The following is a 24,041-nucleotide window of genomic DNA, read 5'->3' as shown; positions in this document are numbered from 1 at the left end:
CCTTGTAAATCCTGCTCTTGAACTTCCAGGGCAAAGTCATTGCTCTCAGGCTTGGGGGGGAGTAGAACCTGCATTTGTGAGCATGGACTTTGGAGCCAGATAAACCTGAGTTCAAATCCTGTTTCTACTGCTAATAGCTGTGTGACTTGGGGAAAGTCACTTGACCTGTCTGAGCCTACATTTCCTTATCTATGAAATGGAGATTATAACGCTTCGCTGGGTCCCGTCTACTGGAGAGTGCTCTGTCTGGTTGTGATCCCTCGCGGCCACAGGGATCAAGCTGGCCCTCTGAAGATACGGGTATAGAAACAAGCCAAGAACTCAGGTTCCTGATGACATTGTTGAATAAACCAACCTTGAAGCCACTCAACCTCCAGACTTCTTGATGTAGCCAGTTGAATGGGGGTTACTTGCAGCTGAAAGCTTCCTAACTAATAAAACCCAAAATAGAATAACTTCACCTTAAATGAAGTCTAAAACCATTCCACACCCACAACCACAAACTATGTAGAATATAGCAATTTGGGCGAAATCCAGGGAGGATGCGTAGGTGCGTCCTAGGTTACACTTAGGAGAGAACAATTGAAGGGCGTCTCAAAGGATGCCCTTCCAAGGGAGGGACCACAAAGGCAGCTGTCTTCACACTTGTTTCAGGAAATCCTTAAAAGGTTTGGATCAGGAGAATGCCACGTTTGGAAGTTTTTAGAGTGTTTTGCTCCTGAATTGTGCGAGTGGGAAGAATCGTCTGAAGTGAAGGAAGATATTCCCATGTGGCACGTTTCCCCAAATTCCGTTGCAATAACCCGGTGAGAGCTGATGTGGCTTTGAACAACTTTCTGCCAGTGGGGACACAGGGGAAGGAGATTGGAAGGTTTGGTGCATTGCACGAGATGTCATCGAAGTTTTAAAAATGAAGAGCAGGAAATAAAGTATCACGGAAGCCACAGGAGAGAGGAGTGTCCAGAAGGAAGCTGTGATTACCACCACCACCACCACCTTTAATGAAACCAGTGACCCGGTAGTGAGAACTGGCCTTGTGTCCCGGTGCTGCCGGATGGCTGATGTAGAGTATTCTATTTAATCCTCACAAGAAGCCCACGTGTTGCCCCCCACTTTCTGATAAGGGGACCTAGATGTCATAGTTCACGTCCGACTGCTCATAAGAGTGGACCCAGGATTCAGGGTCTGATGCTCCTGAAGCCTATTTCTTTAGCCGCAGGCTAATCCCGTGATAGGCGGTGATGCAGAGAATCTAGCCGGAAAGGAAGCTGTTGGAGTTGGCAGTTAGGAAGTCACTGGTGAGAGACGTTTCAGGTAAAAGTTGTGCTGAAGTGTGAGTGCGGGCAGTCGGTAAAGGGACCAGCCTTTGGAGAAGCTAAGGCCTGGAACTGGAGGGCGACAGCCCAGGGGGCGGATGAGGTCATAAAACGGTATTTTTTTTTCCATTGGGTGTCATGAGAAAGGGCTCCAGTGCTATTAGTCATGATTATGGTGGACTGGGAAACACAAGTAGAGTTCACCCTGATGTCACTTAGAAATCAAAATGTTTTGAACCCCCCAAGCCAATTTTTCTCTCATTTCATACTGAATCGTTGTAAGAGATTCAGCAATTCTACGTCTGTTAGGCTGGGAGGTCAGGACAGCTGCTGGTCAGTGGAACTTGGAAGGAGAGCTTCCACCTCCCTGTACATGTTGAGGGACCAGCCTCCGGTTAACCAGACAATTGTCTAGTCAAATTGATAATATCAGATTCAAACTGAGGGTCCCTCTAACACGAGCCCCGTGATGAATTACATATGAGGTTACTGTTGTGAGTGCACTGTTTTTTGGCAACACTTTCTCGTTGAACCTGACTCAGTGTTTATTAGAAAAGCATTCTGGCTGGCTTGCTGGCCCCGCGAGCCGATCACCAATGCCAAAACTGCTGGTGAACTGCTTTGGTGTGAATGCCAGCACTCTTCCGGGGCTTCTGGAAACTTCGAATCCTCTTGGTCCTTCCAGCTCTGCCCCTGACCCTCAGGAGACTGTCCATTCGGTAATGGGAAAAGGGGGAAGGCTGCTCACTTTCCCACTTCCTAAGGATGAGATGAATGAGGGAGATTGGAGACTTACTTATCAGGACAGCTTTGTTTGCAGAGCGTTGATTGAATCTGATGATCTGGCGTTTTCCTTTTTCTCTGGCGTGGCTACCAGTGATATTCAAGCTGGTGGCTGCTTTATCCACCTGGACCCCTGAATGTTTATGAAGAACAGCCCCCGAGCCTGACTCCGCAGGCCTCCTGCTAACTCTCAATGGACGTGTGGCATGAATGAGAAATAAACTTTGGTGCCTTTAAGCCACCGATAATTTGGAGTTGTTTGTTACTATAGCAGAATCCTGACTAATACAATGTAAGACCTAACCTATCTTTCAAGGATATATTACACCTGTATTATTTAATGCACCCTTAGGGCCACTAAGCTATAAGCACCTAAGGCAGACACGGCATGGTGCCCATTTTGTATTTCTGGCACCTGGAAGGAGTATATACACTGTTTCTTAATGAAAGTTATTGTATGACTCCTTGGATACCTGAAGGGAGGGAGAAACATCGAAAAAATGAGTAACCAAAGTCCAATGTTTCTCCTAAATGTTATTTAAAATAACAGTTTCAGCTTCTCCTCTTCCCAGTGCCCTAAAAACAACAGCTTTCGAGACTACGATTTCACCAAAGGCATATACCCTGCAGAGTCGCTGGTGAAATCATAGTAAATCATAGAAAAATAATCTTTGCTCGCGAGAAAAGAGAGAGAAGGACTGGTTACTGCAAAAGGCTGAGAAGAAAAATGTTCAAAAAAAAAATGGTGGCTCCTGTTGTGTCTTCTTTAGACAACAGGAAAGTTTCAAGATCCATTCTGGAGACAGAATTGATCTCGTCTTATGGACGGTGGCTTCAAATACTTCATTTCAAGTATTCACCACTCACAGCCAATAACTTGTTAATTTTTATAATTCATTTTTTCCGTATTTCGACCAGATTGAGTTTATCAGGACCACGAATTTGATCGATTAGAAGAGTGAGATAGCCAACAGTACCGTATCAAATGGCTCTATTTCTAGCCCAAAGCTGAGTCACTTTAGTTAATTTCGGTAGGCAGAACGCAGTTTCTGTTGAGCTTTCTGGAATATTAGAGGTAACGTGAAGCTTCTCCAGGACTCCCTTGGAGTATTAGCCTAGAAATTGCTGTGACCACTCCCTCACTTCATTCAAGCCCCCGACTGTGCTACCTGGCCTAGCAGTAACCTCGCCCACTGGCCATGCCCCCTTTATTCTTCTTACAGAATCGATGACCCGAAATTGTGCCATCTATTTTACTTGTTTACTTGGCTATCGTCCACTAGAGTGTAAGCTGCATGAGGGTCTTCTCTCCTGTTCACTGCTTTAACTCCAGTACCTGGACCCGTGCCTGGCACGTACTCACTACTCAATACCTGCTTGTTCCATGATGGAACAAATGAATGAGCAAATGAATCCATCTATCGATGAGTTTCTTGAATCACAGAGTTCCTAGATGGGTAGAAGCGGAAGGAAACCTAGAGTTCTCCAGTCCAAAGCTGTACAGAGCAGCACCCTGGGGGTCGTGCCTAGGATCGTACCCAGGTCCGTGCTCAAGCCAGGACCGGGACACACAGCCCAGGGTTATTTCCATTGGAGGCCATTTGGAGGGTGGCGGGGTGGGAGGAAGGTGAAAACACTTGGGATGGTTGAGGGAAATGTTGGGAAGAGAGGCTACCAGTGCCCTGAGCCTGTCCCATCTTCCCACTGCTGCCCGACTGCCCAGTCGCGTAGGTGGTGATGGAAGGTGCGGGAGCTCTGGAGGGGAGGGGAAGACAAGGTGTGGGGCGGCCACCGAATGCAGAGTGGGTTTAAGAAAGAAGCTGCGCTTTTCTTTTTTCTTCCTTTTTTTGGTTTCCATCACAAACTTAGCATGCCTTTCCCTCTCTTTGGGATCTCTTTTTAAAATTATGAGCCACTGAGTATTTCAAATAGGCTTCCTGTTATGTCATAAATATTCAGACTGGGGATGGTAATTGTTCCCTGTGATTAATTCTGCTTAGTCAGGCAAGTTGTGCAAGGTTTTCACTGGAGGCTATGTCTTTTATGTTTTAACGTGACTCCTGTATAATGCAATTTGTCCTTAACTGCAGTTGAGACAGTGGAGTTCGGTTAAGGGCTTTGGGGGAGGGGGAGGTCTTTTTCCTGATGGCAATGTTTGGAAGCACTTAAATGGGATGGCTTGTGTTACCTCTCCCTGAGCTGAGATGAAGGTAATTGACAGGGCTGCGGGCCAGAGGCTCCGCCTGGCTGTCCCAGTTGTTTTGGTCTGGGGTTAATGGAGAAAAGCGCCATGTTGAAGTCACACCATTTCCTTTGCTTCCGTCTTAATGATACTTGCTGGCCAGTACTTTCTCTTTGAAGAGCAATTTAGTAAACAATCACTGGCGTTTCATGTTGAGGGTAAGACTGTGATAGCATTCATCTCCCCGGGAGTTCTGCCTCGGCGTGTGATTGGATCAAGCCCTTTGCAATGAATACGGGGGGGAGCGCTGGTAGCTCCCAATGCATCCTGGGTCCCCCCTGCACAGGATGAAAATGGGCTGAGGGTGAGGGCAGGGGGACGATTTTCAGGATGATTTTGCACATTGCTTAATTTTCTCTTACTTGAAAAACATTTTCCAGGGAAGTCAAATCTGAGCCTGGAATAACCTGAGGACCCTGAAGGGGAGGGCCGAGGGGTCAGAGGGCACACAGGGCTCTGGAATGTGACCTTCAACCGGCTCTGCACTTGGGGACAAGAGGAAGCTCCACAGTCAATGTCTTCATTGTTGAAAAAAGACAGCAGTGGAAGGTCTAAGGCTTGACAAGGAAGGTGATCATCACATGAGGCTTATTAAGGGCCCACATGGGAAGACGCTGCTCTGGGTGCCATGCTGAGCAAGCCCAGACAAGGAGACGGGTGGTGTGCATCTAATTTTTGATTAAAATCACATGTAAGTTTACACAGCTAATTAGGGTGGGCCTCAGGCTCTAGCGAAGGTGCTAGGGCTGAGGTGCTAGGGTGCAGGGGCATCCACACTAAGAAGTGGGAGCTTGACAACCTTCCAGCTTCTCCTGGTCTGCAATTCACAACAGCAGCAGTGCTCCAGGAAAGCACGACGGAGACGCGGCACCCCCGAGGGAGACTGCAGCACGACACGGGACTGTGGGTGGAAAGGACAGGGGCCACTCATCTATGAGTAAAGCCACTCCGTGTGAGGCCAGAGGGACCCACACAGCTTGTCTCAAAGACCACGGCAATGACAGTTTCTGTAGCATCACTGGTTGGCCGGTTTCCTTATTCTTTGTTTCGGCATGACAGGATAAGAGAGAAAGTGTAACCAGACATCACTGTTTTGGGTCCTTTTGAGAGCAGGGCTGTGACTTTTAGTAGCGGGGGAGGGCTGGCTGTGGCCAGCACACACGTGCTTTAGGGAAGGGGTGGAGATGGGCACACTGCGGTGGTTAGTCACCCCCTTGGTCAACAGTGGCCGTTCCTGTGGTTGTGGACATGCAGGCTATAAGCTTCTACATCCTGTTTATCTTAAAAGAACTCTCACGACAACAAAAAGATATTCTAAGCTTTAGCCAGTGATATGCTTATTATAAGTAATACGATAAAATGGATAAGAGAGTGACTGCAGAATAATTAGCATGGCCCCTCGGAGATGCTGGCAATGAGTTTTGACTTGTGGGTGTGACAGCAGATGTGGCCAGTGCGTGTTGGGGACGGGTGGGAACTGCCCATCACTTCCTGAAATAGCTTTCGAGTCAGCGTGGAGGTTGTGTAGACAACCCGGCTCTGCCCCGGCTGCCACAGAACCTAGAGGCTGGCGCTTTCTCTGGCTTCGCCAGACACAAAATTAGATGTAGAATAAGGAATCAGGACAACCCAACCTTCCCCCTTTCTCCAACCTCCATCCACTCACTCATTTTTATGCCTAAAAATATGCGTTGAGATTGTCCTCCAAGATTCCAGTTAAGTGGAAGAAGGAAGAATGATTTTCACTCTGCTTTTCTGGGGAAGAATCAATTCAAACTTGGGTGGATTCTGCTACAGCAATCTTGTGTGCCAAGTTCATGAGACACCTGTGACACCTGGATGACAAGGTCGTTGAATGAGGACATTCTTAGTGGGGTCATAAAAGGCAGAGTGTTCAGGGCAAACATGGCAGTATCAGGCCCAGTATAGTGTAGTGGCTGAGAGATGGTTCTAGAACTATTCTCCTGGGTTCCAATCCCAGCTCCACCATTTACTAGCCGTGCGACCTTAAACAAAGTGCTGGGCTTCCTCATGCCTCAGTTTCTGCATCTGTGGAATGGGCATGATATTAGAATTTACCATAGATTGTGGTGAGAACTTAGTTATTGAAAGGATTAAATGAGTTTAATATACAAAAAACACTGGCACAGTACCTGGCGCGTGTAAATACTTGAGAAATGCTACTATTATTCCTTCTTAATCCAGAACCTCAAATAAGTAAACTTCCCTCTCACCCCTATTGGCTGAAGTCAACTCTAACATAGACGTGTATTGGGCCCTAATTAATTCTTCCTGAAAAAGTAGCACTTACTGGGTTTATTAACAAAATAATCAGTACAAAACCTTATGCCCTTCATAAAAAATAAGCAAGCCAGCAAATAAACACAAGTTTGATGAGAAGCCCTGTGGATGTCCTCTTCCCCCAGGACAGGGAAGTCCTATTGCAGATCAGGGTAATAAAGGTAATGGGGAAAGAATGCAGATCTCCGTGTTTGTCTAGTGAATTGGAAAAGGCGTGAGTTATTCAGATTTATCAAACAAACTAGCGGCTCTTAAAGATAGGTTGTGCATCAGAACGAGCAGAGAAACCATAAAAATACCAGTATCTGGGGACCACGCCAGAGCGTGTCTGCAATTTGGCCTGGCATCTGTATGTCTAAGAAGTTCTCCAGATGATTCTGAGGCACAAACAGGTAAGACCGACTGATGTGAACAATCGTACACTTAGCAAATGGGTACACGGCCCAACTAGGTTAGTTAAGTAGACCTGTAGGGGGTACCGTGAAAGGAACTTTTTTCACATTGAAATAAGTTCTTCCTGTTCGTCCCTCTCATTGTAAAATTAATGCTTTTCCTTTGTCTCTGGAGAGGGCTATTTGGCAAAAGGTATTGGAAAGAATTCAGGTAGTAAGGGGTTATGGAAATCTACGCGTCTCAGGCGTTAGGCACATGACTCGTTATCGATCTGTATTCTCACACTCATTACATTAGCAGTGAGGTTCTAATGTAAAAGTGTCTCAGCAAAACGCAACACACTTGATACATATTCACCCTAGCTCTGGGCCTCCAGGAGCACTTTTCCACGGGGTGCCAGGCCGCCCCTGGCGTAGGCTCTGTTTGCACGGTGTAGAGCGGGAGCTGTCTTGACGGACGGTGGCGCTGACCCTGCAAGGAACCCTCCCAGGATCACGTCCCAGATCTGCACATCCGCCCTGGAGCCCGAGGTCCAGCCCGGCTGTCCACTGTCCCTCACTCACCCCCTTCCCTCCGCCCTCCTTCCCGTCCCCTGGCCTCACGGACTTCAGTAAAAAACAAATCTGTACTGTACTCTGGCCCCTTTTCAGAGTCCCAAATTCATGGACGTCCAGAGTTATTAAAGAAGTTCAGCAAATTGAAAGATAATTCCTTGGCCCCAGAGATGAATTAGGATAATTTTATGCCATTAAACCCTACAACTAAGTGGCTCTTTATGAGAAGAGCATCTCACACCTGGGCCCACGTGAGAGTCTTGGCTCCTGGAAGGATCTTCCGGCGTCTTCCAGGCCATTCGTCCTGGTTAGTCGGAGGCCACCACCCTCATTAGGTCATGTTTACTGAAGGTGCTTGTTTTCTGTCTCTCCACTCAGTTGGTTACAGGACGGCTACAGGACAGAGTGTGTTGTAACTGACCACCAGTGGCGCTGGCTCCGTTCGGGGATTACGGTTGCCTTGGTGACCAGCTTTGCTGACCTCCCCACAGCAAACACGCAATGAACGGCTGGGTCAACACCCAGGTAAAACAGGGGTTATGCAACTGTTTGCCGAGGCTTTGGAAGGATTTTTTTATTTTTATTTTTCCTGGATATTTCCCAGAATAGCCGCATATTCACAAATTCCAAATGAAGAATTCTAATTTCAACCCATAACAAGTATTTCCATTGTTTGTGGAAAAGAGCTGTTCCTTTTGGAAATATAAATTCAGGTCTGTGGAAGATCTGAACTGGGTGTTGCATCCGTTTCAGTAACGGCTCGAAAGCATATTTAATGATAAGCTTTCCCTAGACAGGAAACCAGAGGCTGCTCATGTATTTCTAATGATCTACATAAATAATTTCATCTACTTAGATTCCCAACTTCAGTCATTAAATGGTTTTACTCTCATCTCAGCTAAATAGAGTCTTGAAAATGAATTTTAAAATGCAGAAATAAGCTTTTGAAAAAAAATTTCAGAGACAGGACGGAGCCTCTCTTTGTGGAAAAGCAAATTGGCAAACAGGACAATTTATTTGAGACAAGTGAGTACAAAGGAGCAAGGTTCTGGGAGCTCCTAATTCCTCAAACCGTTGAATTCTGTGCAGACAATTAAATCGTAATGTAAACCAGGTTTCCAGAGTAGTTTATGTTTATTTCTGTCTCTAATGGGAAGAAAAATATCTCACAGGGTAAGAGCATACCAGTAGTCGTGACTTGTGCATACGTGGCTGATGGACACGGTTTTCACCCTGATCTTTCTTTCTCTGTACTGTCCCCATTTGTGAATTTCTCATACTCTCTGAGTGCTGACTCCCGAGGATTTTCTTCTCAGTTTCCTCCTCTCACCTTTTCTTTTTCCCCCAGCTGAATTTGGTCTGGTGTTTTACACGAGGCAGGCACTAAGAGCTGGGTGCTGTCTTCTTAAGCAGCTCGTGTCAGATGGCTGAGGTGAGGTCTCTCTTCCTTTCTTCCTGTTTGCTCCCAAGGCCCAGGTGACATCTCCAAAGGCACTGGGCCCATGTCTTTAAACTCAGGTGGTACCTTCCTCCACAGAAGTCACTTTGTTTTGTCTTTCACATCCACCAGGGAGAGGGGAACCAATGAAATATCTTGACAACTGCTTTCATTTTGACTTTGTTTTTTCTTGCTCATGGCCCAGATAAATTGTTTTGGACTAAGTGATAGTTAGGTGTAGGAAGCAATTATTGGTAATCAAATAATTTCAAGATGTCCTCCTTTTTATTGTGCTATTATTTCTCATTTGTATCCTAGATACAGTCTGTTTTTTGTTTTTTTCTTCTTGAAAGTTCTGGAAAAAATAATGAACGTAAGTGTAACAGAAGATGTGTTTTACCTAAGCATATCTTTTAAACAGCACTTACTATTATTTTTAACTTTTTATTTTGCAATAGTTATAGATTCACAGGAAATTCCAAAGCAATATACAGGTAGGTTTTGTACCCCTTCACCCAATCTCCCTGAAGGGTAACATCTTGCATGACTAAGAGTATAATAGCAAAACCAGGAAATTGGCATCAGTACAGTCCAGAGTTTATGCAAATGTCACCAATTATACATGCACTCGTGTGTGTGTGTGTGTGTGTGTGTGTGTGTGTGTGTGTGTAGCTGTATGCAATTATGTCACATGTGTAGCTTTGTACAACTACCACCACAAACAGGAGACATAAGTGTCACATTGCCACAAGACCCCATCCTGGTACCTTTTCATAGTCACACCTAATCCCTCTCCAGCCCTGGACAAACACTAATGTGTTCTCCATCTCTATAATTATATGATTTCACTAACGTATGAATGGAACCATGCAGTATGTATCCAAACTGATTGTTCAGCCATTCATCTACTGAAGGAAATTTAGGTTATTTCCACTTTTTTGGCTGTTATGAATAAAGCTCCTATAAATCTTGTACACATTTCTATGTGAAAATAAGTTTTTATTTCTCTGGGAAAAATGCCCAAGTGTGCAACTCCTGGGTTGTGTGGTAATTTCCATTTTTAGTTTTAAAGGAAACTGAACACTATTTTCCAGAGAGCTTGTGCCATTTACATTTATACAGCAATGTATGGGTAATCCAGTTTTTCCACATCCTTGCCAGCATTTGGTGTTATACCTTTTAAAAAAATTTTTACCAATTTTCATAAGCATATAGTGATATATCATTGTGATTTTAATTTGTTTCCTTAATGGCTAATGATATTTAATATCTTTTTATATGCCTTGCAATCTCTATATTTTTTTCGGTGAAAAATCTGTGCATGTCTTTTGCCCATTTACTAATTAGATTTTTTTCAATGTTGAGTTTTGAGAATTCTTTACATATTGTAGACATGAGTCCTCTGTTGTATATGTGATTTTCAAATATTTTTTCCAGATCTGTAATTGTCTTTTCATCTTCTTAACAGGGTCATTCACAGAGTAAAGCTTTTAAATTTTGTTGAGGTTCAATACATAAATTCTTCCTTTTATGGATTGTACTTTTGGCATCAAGTCTAAGAAATTTTTGTCTATTTCTAGGTCCTAAAGTTTTCTCCTAATTTTTTCCTAAAAGTTTTATATTTTTATGATTTATATTTAAGTCCATGATACATTTTGAATTTTTTTTTTTTTGTATAAGGAACAAGATTTAGGTTGAGAATGTCTTCCTCTGTGGATGCCAATTTTCCAGTACTATTTTTTTAAAAGAAAGACTGTGTTTCTTTTATTTGGTTTTGCTCCTTTGTCAAAAATTAGATGGACATATTTGTATGGGTCTATTTCTGGGTTCTGTATTCTGATCTATGTAACTGTCAGTTCATCAGTACTGTGCTGTCTTGATTATTGTAGCTGTACAGTAAACCCTAATATCAGGAAGAGTGATTCCTCCTCCTTGTTTTCAAAATTGTTTTGGCTATTTTAGGACCTTTCCCTTTCCATATAAGTTTAAGAATAATCTTGTCTGTTTATAAAACATTTCTTCTCTAAGATTTTGACAGGAACTGCATTATACTTATAGATCAATTTGGGAAGAATTAAAAACTTTAAAATGTTGAGTCTTCCAATCTGTTAACACTGTATATCTCTCCAATTATTCAGGGCTTATATGATTTAAAAAAATGAACATTTTGTAATTTTTAGCATATAGATTCTTTACATGTTTTGTTAGATTTATACTGAAGTATTTTCTTTGGAGTAATTGCAAATGATATTGCACTTTGTATTTCAGTCTGAACTTGTTTGTTGTTGGTATATAGAAATAAAATTGACTTTTGTGTGTTGATCTTGTATTCTGTGACCCTACTGGACTCATTTGTGTGTTCTAGAAGTTTTTGGTAGATTTTTGGGGTTTTCCGTTTAGACACTCATCTCATCTGCAAATAGAGACACTTAATTTTTCTAGTACAATTTTTCTTTTTCTTGCCTTATTGCAATGGCTGGATCTTCCATTACTATATTGAATAAGACTGGTGAGAACAGATATCTTTGCCTTGCTCTTGATCTTAGAGGGAAAGCATTGTCTTTCACCATTAATCATGAGTTTTGTAGCTACTCATTGTGAAGTTGACAAAGTTTCCCTGTATTCCTAGTTTGTTGAGAGTTAAAAAAAAAATCATAACCAGGTGTTGAATTTTGTCAAATGCTCTTTTTGTATCAGTTGATATGATCATGTGATTTTTTTCTTCTTTAATTTGTTAATATGTTGAATTACATTGATTACTTTTCAAATATTGAACCAACCTTGCATACCTGAAAGAAATCCCACTTGGTTGTAATATACTGTTCTTTTTAGACATTGCAGATTTCATTTGCTAAAATTTTGTGGAGGATTTTGTGTTTAAACTTGTGAGATATATTGATCTGTAGTTTTCCTTTTTGATACTTCCTGCATTTGTCTGCTTTTGATATCAGGGTAATACTGACTTCATAAAATGAATTGGGAAGTGTTCCCTCCTCTTCAGTTTTCTGGAAAAGATACTGTAAAATTAGTGTGAATTCTTTGCTTGGTAAAAGTCTCCAGTGAAACTACGTTTCAGGAGCTTTGAAATTACAAATTCAATTCCTTTTATTGTTATAGGGCGATTCAAATTATCTGCTTCATCTGGGCTGAGTTATGATAGTTTGTGGTTTTAGAGGAATTGGTCTATTTCTTCTAAGTTGAAGAATTTACCATCATAAAGTTGTTCATGGTATTCCTTTATTATTCTTTTAATGGTTGTGGTTTCCTCTGTTTCATTACTGATATTGGTGATTCGTTTCTTCTCTCTTTTTATCTTTGTCTGTCTCACTAGAAATTAGACTTTCACCAAAGGTCCAGCTTTTTTATTTCATGAATTTTCTCAGTTGTCTTCCTGTTTTAAATCACATTTATTTCTGCTCTGATTTTTACCATTTCCTTTCTTCTGCTTGCTTTGGGTTTATTTTGCTTTTTTTTTTTTTTTTTCTAGTTTTTTGAGAGAAGAACTTATAATCTCGATTTAGACCTTTTGTCTTTTCTAATGTAAGCATTTAGGATTATAAATTTCCCTTTCAGCACTGTTTTAGATGCATCTCCAAAATTTTGATATGTTGTATTTTTATTTTCATTCAATTCTATGTACTTTAAAATTTTTCCTTTGAGAAGTTTTCTTTGAGCCATTGATTATTTACATGTGCTGTGTAATTTACATGTTTGAAGATTTTCCTGTTGTCTTTCTGTTATTGATTTAATTAAAGTTTAATTCCACTATGGTCAAGGGATATACTCTTTATGATTTCAATTCTTTTGCTTCTTAAAATCTGTTTTATAAATCATAATACAGTCTATCTTGGTGAATGTTTCATGGACTTTAAGAAATAGTTTGTATTCTGCTATTGTTGGGTGGAATGTTGTGTTCATGTCAATTACACCTGGCTGGTTGATTATATTATCAAGTTCTGTATCCTTACTGCTGTTTGTGATAATGTTAATTAGACCTGGCTGGTTGATGATATTATCGAGTTCTGTATCCTTACTGGTGTTCTGTCTAGCAGCTCTATCAACTGGTGAGAGTGGGCTGTTGAAGTCTCTGACTAAAATTGAGGATTTGTCTATTTCTCCTTTCAGATCTATAAGTGTTTCTTTCATGTATTTTTCTTTTCTTTTTTTTTTTTTTTTTGCGGTACACAAGCCTCTCATGGTTGTGGCCTCTCCCGCTGCAGAGCACAGGCTCCTGACATGCAGGCTCAGCGGCCATGGCTCACGGGCCCAGCTGCTCCGCGGTATGTGGGATCTTCCTGGACCAGGGCATGAACCTGTGTCCCCTGCATCGGCAGGTGGACTCTCAAGCACTGCGCCACCAGGGATGCCCCTTTTATGTATTTTGAAGTTCTGTTGTTTCGTGAGAATTTAGGATTGCTGTATAATCTTGGTGGATTGATTCTTTTATCATTATGTAATATTCTTCTTTGTCCCTAGTAAGTTTCTTTGCTCTGAAGCCTACTTTATTTGATGTTAATATAGTTCCTTCTAGTTTTTGATTAATGCTTATATGATATATATATATATATATATATATATATTTCCATCCCTTTACTTTCAACATACACATGCTGTGTACATTTCCTATATATAGTATTTGTTGTTTGTCTTCTTTTTTAAGTATTTTTAAATACTCTCTGCCAATCACTATTTTTTAATTGGTGTATTTTGATGATTTACATTTAAAGTGATTATTGATATTAGGACTTAAGTCTGCCATTTTACTTTTTATTTTGTCTCTTCTCTCTCTTCTTTCTTTCTTTTTTTCCTTTTTTGGTCTTATTTTGGACTACTTGAACATTTTTTAGAATTTTACTTTGATTTATTTATAATGTTTTGAATATCCCGTTTGTATAATCTTCTTACTAATATCACACTATATTCATATAACTTATCACAGCCTACTGGTATTGATGATTTGCCACTTAGAGTGAAGTGTTGAAACTGTACTTCCATTTAGGCCCCTTAACTCTCCTCACTTTTTAACATATATTTTAAAACATAATTATCTTCAGCATTTGCTCTGCATACAGTAAACACCACATAAGACGGAGATGTGTCACAATATTTGCTTTAACATAAAATGTAATCTAAGAGTATCATGAGGTAAAAATGGTCTATTACGTTTACTCCTAAATTTTACCCACTTGGATGTTCTTCTTTTTGCCTTATGAAGGTCCCAGCCTTCTTCTCTTATCATTTCTTTTTCTTTCTTTTTTTTTTTTTTTAATTTTTGGCTGCATTGGGTCTTTGTTGCTGCATGCGGGCTTTCTCTAGTTGTGTCGAGCGGGGGCTACTCTTTGTTGCAGTGTGCAGCCTTCTCATTGCAGTGGTTTCTCTTGTTGTGGAGCACGGGCTCTAGGTATGCAGGCTCAGTAGTTGTGGCACATGGGCTCAGGAGTTGTGGAGCATGGGCTTAGTAGGTCTGTGGCATGTGGGATCTTCCTGGACCAGGGATCAAACCCGTGTCCCCTGCATTGGCAGGAGGATTCTTAATCACTGTGCCACCAGGGAGGTGCCCATCATTTCTTTCTATTTTGAGTGCTCTTCTTTGCCATTCTTTAAGTGTACGTCTGCTAGTGATAAGCTCTACTAGTTTCCCTTCACCTGAGAATGTCTTAATTTCCCCTTCATTCCTGAAATATGGTTTTGCCACAGGTGAGGGAATCACAAATGACAGTTCTTATACCTTAGCACTTGAAAACTATTGTGCCATTTCTTTTTGGTCTTCATGGTTTCAGATGGCAAAAGACTACTTTGGTTCACACTGGTGTTCCTCTAGAGGTAAGTCATCACATCTCTGAACGTTATTAAGACTTTTTCTTTGTCTTTTGCTTTCAGAAGTTTAATTGTGTTCTGGTGGCAATTTCTTTGAGGTTATGCTATTTGGGTCTGCTCAACTTCTTGGGTCTATTGGTTTAAGTCTTTCACCAAATTTGGGAAGTTTTCAACCATCATTTCTTCATATACCTTTTCAGTCCCACAACACATTGCTGTAGATAGTTTTGGAAAAATTAGATTCATTTATGTCAAGCTTTCTTTTATTTTATTTTTTTTATTTTTTTATTTTTTCCTTGCGTTATGCGGGCCTCTCACTGTCGTGGCCTCTCCCATTTGCGGAGCACAGGCTCCGGACGCGCAGGCTCAGTGGCCATGGCTCACGGGCCCAGCCGCTCCGCGGCACGTGGGATCTTCCCGAAACGGGGCACGAACCCGCGTCTCCTGCATCGGCAGGCGGACTCTCAAGCACTGCGCCACCAGGGAAGCCCTGTCTCCTTTTTGAATAAACTCTATTGATTTGTCTTCACCTTCAGTGGTTCTATCTTTTTATCTCCACTTACCATTGAGTCTATCTGATGAGTTTTTTGTTTCAGCTGTTGTATTATTCAGTTCTATAATTTCCATTTGATTCTTTTAAAAAACTTACATTTCTTAGCTAAGCTTTTCTATTTTTCAAAAGTTTCAAGAAAACTTAGAGTTGTTTGTATATATATATATATATCTATATATCTATATCTGAATCACTTTGCTGTACACCTGAAACTAACACAGCATTGTCAATCAACTATACTCCAATAAAATTTTTAAAAATAAAATAAATAAATAAATTTTAAAAAGAGCATTTGTCAGAGATAGGAGAAGGTTGAATGAGGGGAAATTAATGTTTTCTGAGCACCTAGGAGGTGCCAGGTACTCTAAATTGTTCTCTCACTCAGTCGTCAAAACAACCCTCAGGCTCAGCTACTTACTCACCAGTCCATTGTACAGATGAGGAAACAGAGGTTTCAAGAATCGTGGTGATTTCTGAAAGTTCCTTAGCTAATAAGTCCTAGGGAGAGGATCTCTGGAATTTATATCTTTCTTTCCACAATATAAACCACTTGCTGAAGGTCTCAGGGGGAAAACAGATTGGATTCTGGAAATGAAGGATAGCTATTTAAATCCCTAGAGTATAAATCTACCAGAAGGCTCTCCTCAGTTGAAGTCTAATCAGCCCATCTTTAAAACACATGCAGGTTGGAAATTTGAGTCTTAGTGTCCTGGGAGCACAGCAACCTGGGACTTGTTGGGTTTGTTGCAAGACTCAGGGCTAATGTGCTTCTAAATCCCTCAAAGGCACATTAATGGGTAATTACAACAAATAAAGGCTAATGGGAAAACCACATCTGTTTTGTTGATTTGGCTTAGAGAAGAATTCTGGGTTAGGAGATTTAGTCAAATTGCTTGACCCTCTTTAGCCACCCCTTGCCCCAATCCCAAGCATACCTGCAAGGGGCCCGTTGTCTAGTGGGAAGATCTCTTGACCTCATGTGTGCAGAGGAAAAGCTCAAGAAGCCACATACTGATTCCCGTCCTGTTTCTGACCCAGTGACCTGGCTGATGACCACAGACGGGCCACGCCTCTCCCTGACCCTGGAAAGGCCTAGAATGTGCCTAGGTGGAAGAATGTCATGAGTAGATTTTTATCTTTGCTGTCTCCAAAGGGACCCAAAGTGTTTTCCAAATGAACTGGCAAAAAAAATGCATTTAAAAGAGAGATTTCTCTGCTTTCATTGCTCCCAAGGTATGTGTAGTCCAGGTGTTAATGGAGTGAAACATTCCAGATGGTCAAGCCTTTACTTTTTCAAGAAGCTGGTGTAACAAAACTTTCACTTGGGACACAGAGAACCATTATTAATTTTTTAATGCATGGAGTAATTGAAAAACTTGGTCTTATAGGCTTTCTCTATTTTACAATGAAATTCAATCTCTGTGGAAAAGACAGTGATACTCATTCACTAAATTCCATTTACTCTTTCTCTTCCTGAGCATGTAGGGTGACTACATTTCCTAGCCTCCCTTCCAGTTAGATTGAACTGTCTGGTTCTCATCAGTGGGGGGTAGGCATGAGAGTTGTAACCCATTCCCAGAGGTGATCTTACAAACCTTACATCTAAACATTCAGCCTGCTCTTCCCCTGATGCAGGAACTGTAGACTCCACCTCATTAAATGTTGACTTCACCTCATTAAAAGATGGAGACAGCCTGAATCCCTGAGTTACCAGATGGAGGAGAGATGCCCTGCAGAATCATCTTCCCTATCAGACTTCATGTGAATGAGAATCAAACCTTTTTTTGTGTGTTAAGTCACTGAGATTTCTGGATTTATTGATACCATGGGATAGCCAAGCCTATTCTGAATAATACATTCTCCTTTTCATATGTGCTATACTTTGTGTTTCAACTGGAGTCTCATGGAATCTTGGCTTTTTATGTAGCACTAAAAGTCCTTGGTCCAATTACCCATTGGATACTTGACTCTCCTGTACCAGATCCTTCTCAAGGGGAATTCATCTCCTCCTATAACAGCCATTTAGAGCAGCACTGACTTTTAAATATTCTCTTTACATTGAGCTATACATCAAATAGTGTCTACTATACAGTAAATGTACACGTGGGCCATCAAACCAGGCTTCTAACCAACATTTCCCTCATCCCCAACTAACCACATCTCAACCAGACCACAGAAGAAAACTACAAGGGCTAAGGGCTATTATAAGTATTTGAACAGGATTCCTAACTTAATATCACTGTGTTTGGGCTTGTCTTCTTCACCAGTGCCCCCCGACGTTGTTAGCATTAAAGTGTCTGCTCTCTAGTTCTCCTCATTCTACTCTTTGCTCACCATCCTGGACCTTGGCACTCTGGCATTACTTTTGTTCTTTCCTCTGATGGAAGAACATTCTATTGTCTCAGGAGAGAATCCTACCTTAACTTCCAACTTGATAGACTCACCCCACTGCTGGCCTCTCTGTACTGCCCTGGTCAGACCAGTCCAGCTGTGCCCTTTTCAGCTTCCCTGATGGGAAGGTAGAACAATTTAAGATTAGAACAGGCAACTCATTTTATACAGTGCCCAAAAGTCAAGTTTAGTAAAAGAGACCTGTCAGGCTAGAATGTTTAGCGCTAGCAGAGGCACCTCTGTCCTGAGAAATCCTTTTAAAAGAACTTTATGAAATTTCAGTTATGTTCTCAGAGACCACCTCAATCAAGAGAACTTCCATGACCATCTTTTCTATTCCATCCCTCATCATATTTTATCTCTTTTCCACATATTATTTTCCTTCGTAACACTTTCTACTACTTGATGCATATTTGTTTATTTTTCAGCTCCCATCAACAGAAATTAGGCTTCTTGAAGGCAGTCACTTTATTTGCTCACTGCTGTATCCCCGTGCCCAGGACAGGGCCTAGCACACACTAGGTGCTCAATAAATATTTGCTCAACGTTGAATAAACAGCAGAAGAAAGGCACTTAAAGAGCTGTAAAGTTCAGTTAAGGAATTTTCCAAGAGCGTAGCACAAAAAAATCACAAAGAGATGGAAAAATGAAGGAAAAATGAAGAGATAAGGAGGATAGTTTCAGAAGTTCCAAATATATCATGTAAGAAATGTTTAACAAAGACCTAGAAGAATTAAAGAACAAACACCTAGAAGAACTAAAGAACAAACAAACAGAGATGAACAATACAGTAACTGAAATGAAAAATACACTAGAAAGAATCAATAGCAGAATAACTGAGGTAGGAGAATGGATAACTGCCCTGGAAGACAGAATGGTGGAATTCACTGCCACAGAACAGAATAAAGAAAAAAGAATGAAAGGAAATGAAGACAGCCTAAGAGACCTCTGGGACAACATTTAAGGCACCAACATTTGCATTACAGGGGTCACAGAAGGAGAAGAGAGAGAGAAATGACCCAAGAAAATATTGGAAGAGATTATAGTCCAAAACTTCCCTAACATGGGAAAGGAAATAGCCACCCAAGTCCATGAGGCACAGAGAGTCCCATACAGGATAAACCCAAGGAGAAACACACCAAGACACATACTAATCAAATTGGCAAAAATTAAAGACAAAGAAAAATTATTAAAAGCAACAAGGGAAAAATGACAAATAACATTCAAGGGAACTCCCATAAGGTTAACAGCTGATTTCTCAGCAGAAACTCTACAAGCCAGAAGGGACTGGCAGGATATATTTAAAGTGATGAAAGGGAAGAACCTACAACCAAGATTACTTTACCTGGCAAGGATCTCATTCAGATTCGACAGAGAAATCAAAAGCTTTACAGACAAGCAGAAGCTAAGAGATTTCAGCATCACCAAACCAGCTCTACAACAAACGCTGAAGGAACTTCTCTAAGTGGGAAACACAGGAGAAGAAAAGGACCTACAAAAACAAACCCAAAACAATTAAGAAAATGGTAATAGGAACATATATATTGCTGAATGGATACAAAAACAAGACCCATATATATACTGTCTACAGGAGACCCACTTCAGAACTAGGGACACATACAGACTGAAAGTGAGGGGATGGAAAAAGATATTCCATGCAAATGGAAATCAAAAGAAAGCTGGAGTAGCAATACTCATATCAGATAAAATAGACTTTAAAATAAGGAATGTTACAAGAGACAAGGAGGATACTACATAATAATCAAGGGGTCAATCCAGGAAGAAGACATAACAATTATAAATATATATGCACCCAATATAGGAGCACCTCAATACACAAGGCAAATGCTAACAACTATAAAAGAGGAAATCGACAGTAACACAATAAAAGTGGGGGACTTTAACACCTCACTTACACCAATGGACAGATCATCCAGACCAAAAATTAATAAGGAAACACAAGCTTTAAATGACACTATAGACCAGATAGATTTACTTGATATTCATAGGACATTCCATCTGAAAACTGCAGATTACACTTTCTTCTCAAGTGCACATGGAACATTCTCCAAGATAGATCACATCTTGGGTCACATATGAAGCCTCAGTAAATTTAAGAGAATTGAAATCATATTAAGCATCTTTTCCGACCACAACGCTATAAGATTAGAAATAAATTACAGGGAAAAAAACCGTAAAAAACACACACACATGAAGGCTAAACAATGCGTTACTAAATAACCAAGAGATCACTGAGGAAATCAAAGAGGAAATTTAAAAATACCTAGAGACAAATGACAACAAAAACATGATGATCCAAAACTTTTGGGATGCAGCAAAAACAGTTATAAGAGGGAAGTTTATAGCAATACAATCCTACCTCAAGAAACAACAAAAAAAACCTCAAATAAACAATCTAACCTTACACCTAAAGGAACTAGAGAAAGAAGAACAAACAAAACCCAAAGTTAGTAGAAGGAAAGAAATCATAAAGATCAGAGCAGAAATAAATGAAATAGAAACAAAGAAAACAATAGCAAAGATCAATAAAACTAAAAGCTGGTTCTCTGAGAAGATAAACAAAATTGATAAACCTTTAGCCAGACTCATCAAGAATAAGAGGGAGAGGACTCAAATCAGTAAAATTACAAATGAAAAAGAAGAAGTTACAATGGACACCACAGAAATACAAAGCATCCTAAGAGACGACTACAAGCAACTCTATGCCAGTAAAATGGACAACCTGGAAGAAATGGACAAATTCTTAGAAAGGTGTAACCTTCCAAGACTCAACCAGGAAGAAATAGAAAATATGAACAGACCAATCACAAGTAATGAAATTGAAACTGTGATTAACAATCTTCCAACAGGGGGCTTCCCTGGTGATGCAGTGGTTGAGAGTCCACCTGCCGATGCAGGGGACACGGGTTCGTGCCCCAGTCCGGGAAGATCCCACATGCCACGGAGCTGCTAGGCCCGTGAGCCATGGCCGCTGAGCCTGCGCGTCCGGAGCCTGTGCTCTGCAACGGGAGAGGCCACAACAGTAAGAGGCCCATGTACCGCAAAAAAAAAAAACAAAAAAAAAACTTCCAAGAAATAGAAGTCCAGGGTCCAGGACCAGATGGCTTCACAGGTGAATTCTATCAAAAGTTTAGAGAAGAGCTAACACCGCTCCTTCTCAAACTCTTCCAAAAAATTGCAGAGGAAGGTTCACTCCCAAACTCATTCTATGAGGCCACCATCACCCTGATACCAAAATCAGACAAAGATACTACAAAAAAAGAAAATTACAGATCAATATCACTGATGAATATAGATGCAAAAATCCTCAACAAAATACTAGCAAACAGCATCCAACAACACATTAAAAGGATCATACACCATGATCAAGCGGGATTTATCCCAGCGATGCAAGGATTCTACAATATATGCAAATCAATCAATGTGATACACCATAGCGACAAACTGAAAAATAAAAACCATATGATTATCTCAAGAGATGCAGAAAAAGCTTCTGACAAAATTCAACACCCATTTATGATAATAACTCTCCAGAGAGTGGGCATACAGGGAACCTAACTCAACAAAATAAAGGTCATATATGACAAACCCACAGCAAACTTCATTCTCAATGAAGTGAAAAACTGAAAGCACTTCCTCTAAGATCAGGAAAAAGACAAGGATGTCCACGCTCACTACTCTTATTCAACATAGTTATGGAAGTCCTAGCCACGATAATCAGAGAAAAAGAAAAAAATAAAGGAATCCAAATTGGAAAAGAAGAAGTAAAACTGTCACTGTTTGCAGATGACATGATACTATACATAGAGAATCCTACAGATGCCGCCAGAAAACTACTAGAGCTAGTCAATGAATTTGGTAAAGGTTCAGGACACAAAATTAATGCACAGAAATCTCTTGCATTCCCATACACTAACAACAAAAGATCAGAAAGAGAAATTAAGGAAACAATTCCATTCACCATTGCAACAAAAAGAATAAAATACCTAGGAATAAACCTACCTAGGGAGACAAAAGACCTGTATGCAGAAAACTATAAGACACTGATAAAGAAATTAAAGATGAAACAAACAGATGGAGAGATATGCCATGTTCTTGGATTGGAAGAATCAATATCCTGAAAATGACTATACTACCCAAAGCAATCTACAGATTCAGTGCAATCCCTATCAAATTACCAATGGCATTTTTTACAGAACTAGAACAAAAAAATCTTAATATTTGTATGGAGACACAAAAGACCCTGAATAGCCAAAACAATCTTGAGGGAAAAAAACGGAGCTGAAGGAATCAGACTCCCTGACTTCAGACTATACTACAAAGCTACAGTAGTCAAGACAATATGGTACTGGCACAAAAACAGAAATATAGATCAATGGAATAGGATAAAAAGCCCAAAGATAAACCCACACACCTATGATCAACTAATCTATGAGGCCAGGGTATACAGTGGAGAAAAGACAGTCTCTTCAGTAAGTGGTGCTGAGAAAACTGGACAGCTACATGTAAAAGAATGAAATTAGAACACTCCCTAACACCATACACAAAAATGAACTAAAAATGGATTAAAGACCTAAATGTAAGACCAGACACTATAAAACTCTTAGAGGAAAACATAGGAAGTAAACTCTTTGACATAAATCACAGCAAGATCTATTTTGACCCACCTCCTACAGTAATGGAAATAAAAACAAAAATAAATAAATGAGACCTAATGAAACTTAGAAGCTTTTGCACAGCAAAGGAAACCATAAAAAACTCAGAAAGGCAACCCTCAGAATGGGAGAAAATGTTTGCAAATGAAGCAACTGACAAAGGATTAATCTCCAAAATATATAAACAGCTCATGCAGCTCAATATTAAAAAGACAAACAACTCAATCAAAAAATGGGCAGAAGACCTAAATAGAGATTTCTCCAAAGAAGACATACAGATGGTCAAGAGGCTCATGAAAAGCTGCTCAACATCACTAATTATTAGAGAAATGCAAATCAAAACTACAATGAGGTATCATCTCACACCAGTTAGAATGGGCATCATCAGAAAATCTACAAACACAAATGCTGGAGAGGGGGTGGAGAAAAGGGAACCCTCTTGCACTGTTGGTGGGAATGTAAATTGATGCAGCCACTATGGAGAAATGTATGGAGGTTCCTTAAAATACTGAAAATAGAATTACCATATGACCCAGCAATCCCACTACTGGACATATGCCCAGAGAAAACCATAATTCAAAAAGACACATGCACCCCAATGTTCATTGCAGCACTATTTACAATAGCCAGGTCATGGAAACAACCTACATGCCCATCGAAAGACAAATGAATAAAGAAGATGTGGTATATATATACAATGAAATATTACTCAGTTATAAAAAGGAACGAAATTGGGTCATTTGTAGAGATGTGGATGGACCTAGAGACCGTCATACAGAGTGAAGTAAGTCAGAAAGAGAAACACAAATATCATATATTAATGCATATACGTGGAATCTAGAAAAATGGTACAGATGAATCAGTTTGTAAGACAGAAATAGAGACACAGATGTAGAGAACAAATGTATGCACACCAAGGGGGGGAAAGTGGGGTGGGGTGGTGGTGGTGGGATGAACTGGGAGATTGGGATTGACATATTTATACTAATATGTATAAAATAGATAACTAAAAAGAACCTGCTGTATAAAAAAAATAAATAACATAAAATTCAAAAAAAAAAAATCAAACCATAAGCATCTCCCTACACCCAACATGGTTTTAAAGAAATTTCTACAAATTTTCAAAGAATAGAAAATGACTATCTTTTACAAACTGTTCCAAAATATTACAAAGTTAGAAAGCTAATTTTTTTATGAGACCATATCACTTATGAACATGGATTCCAATTTTTTAAAAATTAAATACTAGCATATCAAATCTGGTATATATTAAAACAATACATTGTGACAAATAAGATTTATCCCAGTAATATAAACATAGTTAAACATCAGAAAATCTAATTACATAATCTCTACATTAACAGATTAAAGATATACAAAAACATACAATCCTATTATTACAAATTGAAACAAATTTTTATAATATTCAACATCTAATTATGATTTTTAAAGAATTTCTAATAGTTCAAAAAATTTATCAAGTCACTTACAAAAGGTGCTACTGTAACCTGATAACACTATACTTAATAGCAAAGCATTAAAATCTCTTTCACTAAAACCAAGAAAAGTTCTGAAAT

The sequence above is a fragment of the Lipotes vexillifer genome, unplaced genomic scaffold (assembly GCF_000442215.2).
Source record: "Lipotes vexillifer unplaced genomic scaffold, Lipotes_vexillifer_v1.1 scaffold439, whole genome shotgun sequence".
NCBI classification, from domain to species: Eukaryota; Metazoa; Chordata; class Mammalia; order Artiodactyla; family Lipotidae; genus Lipotes; species Lipotes vexillifer.
This window is presented reverse-complemented; position numbering follows the sequence as displayed.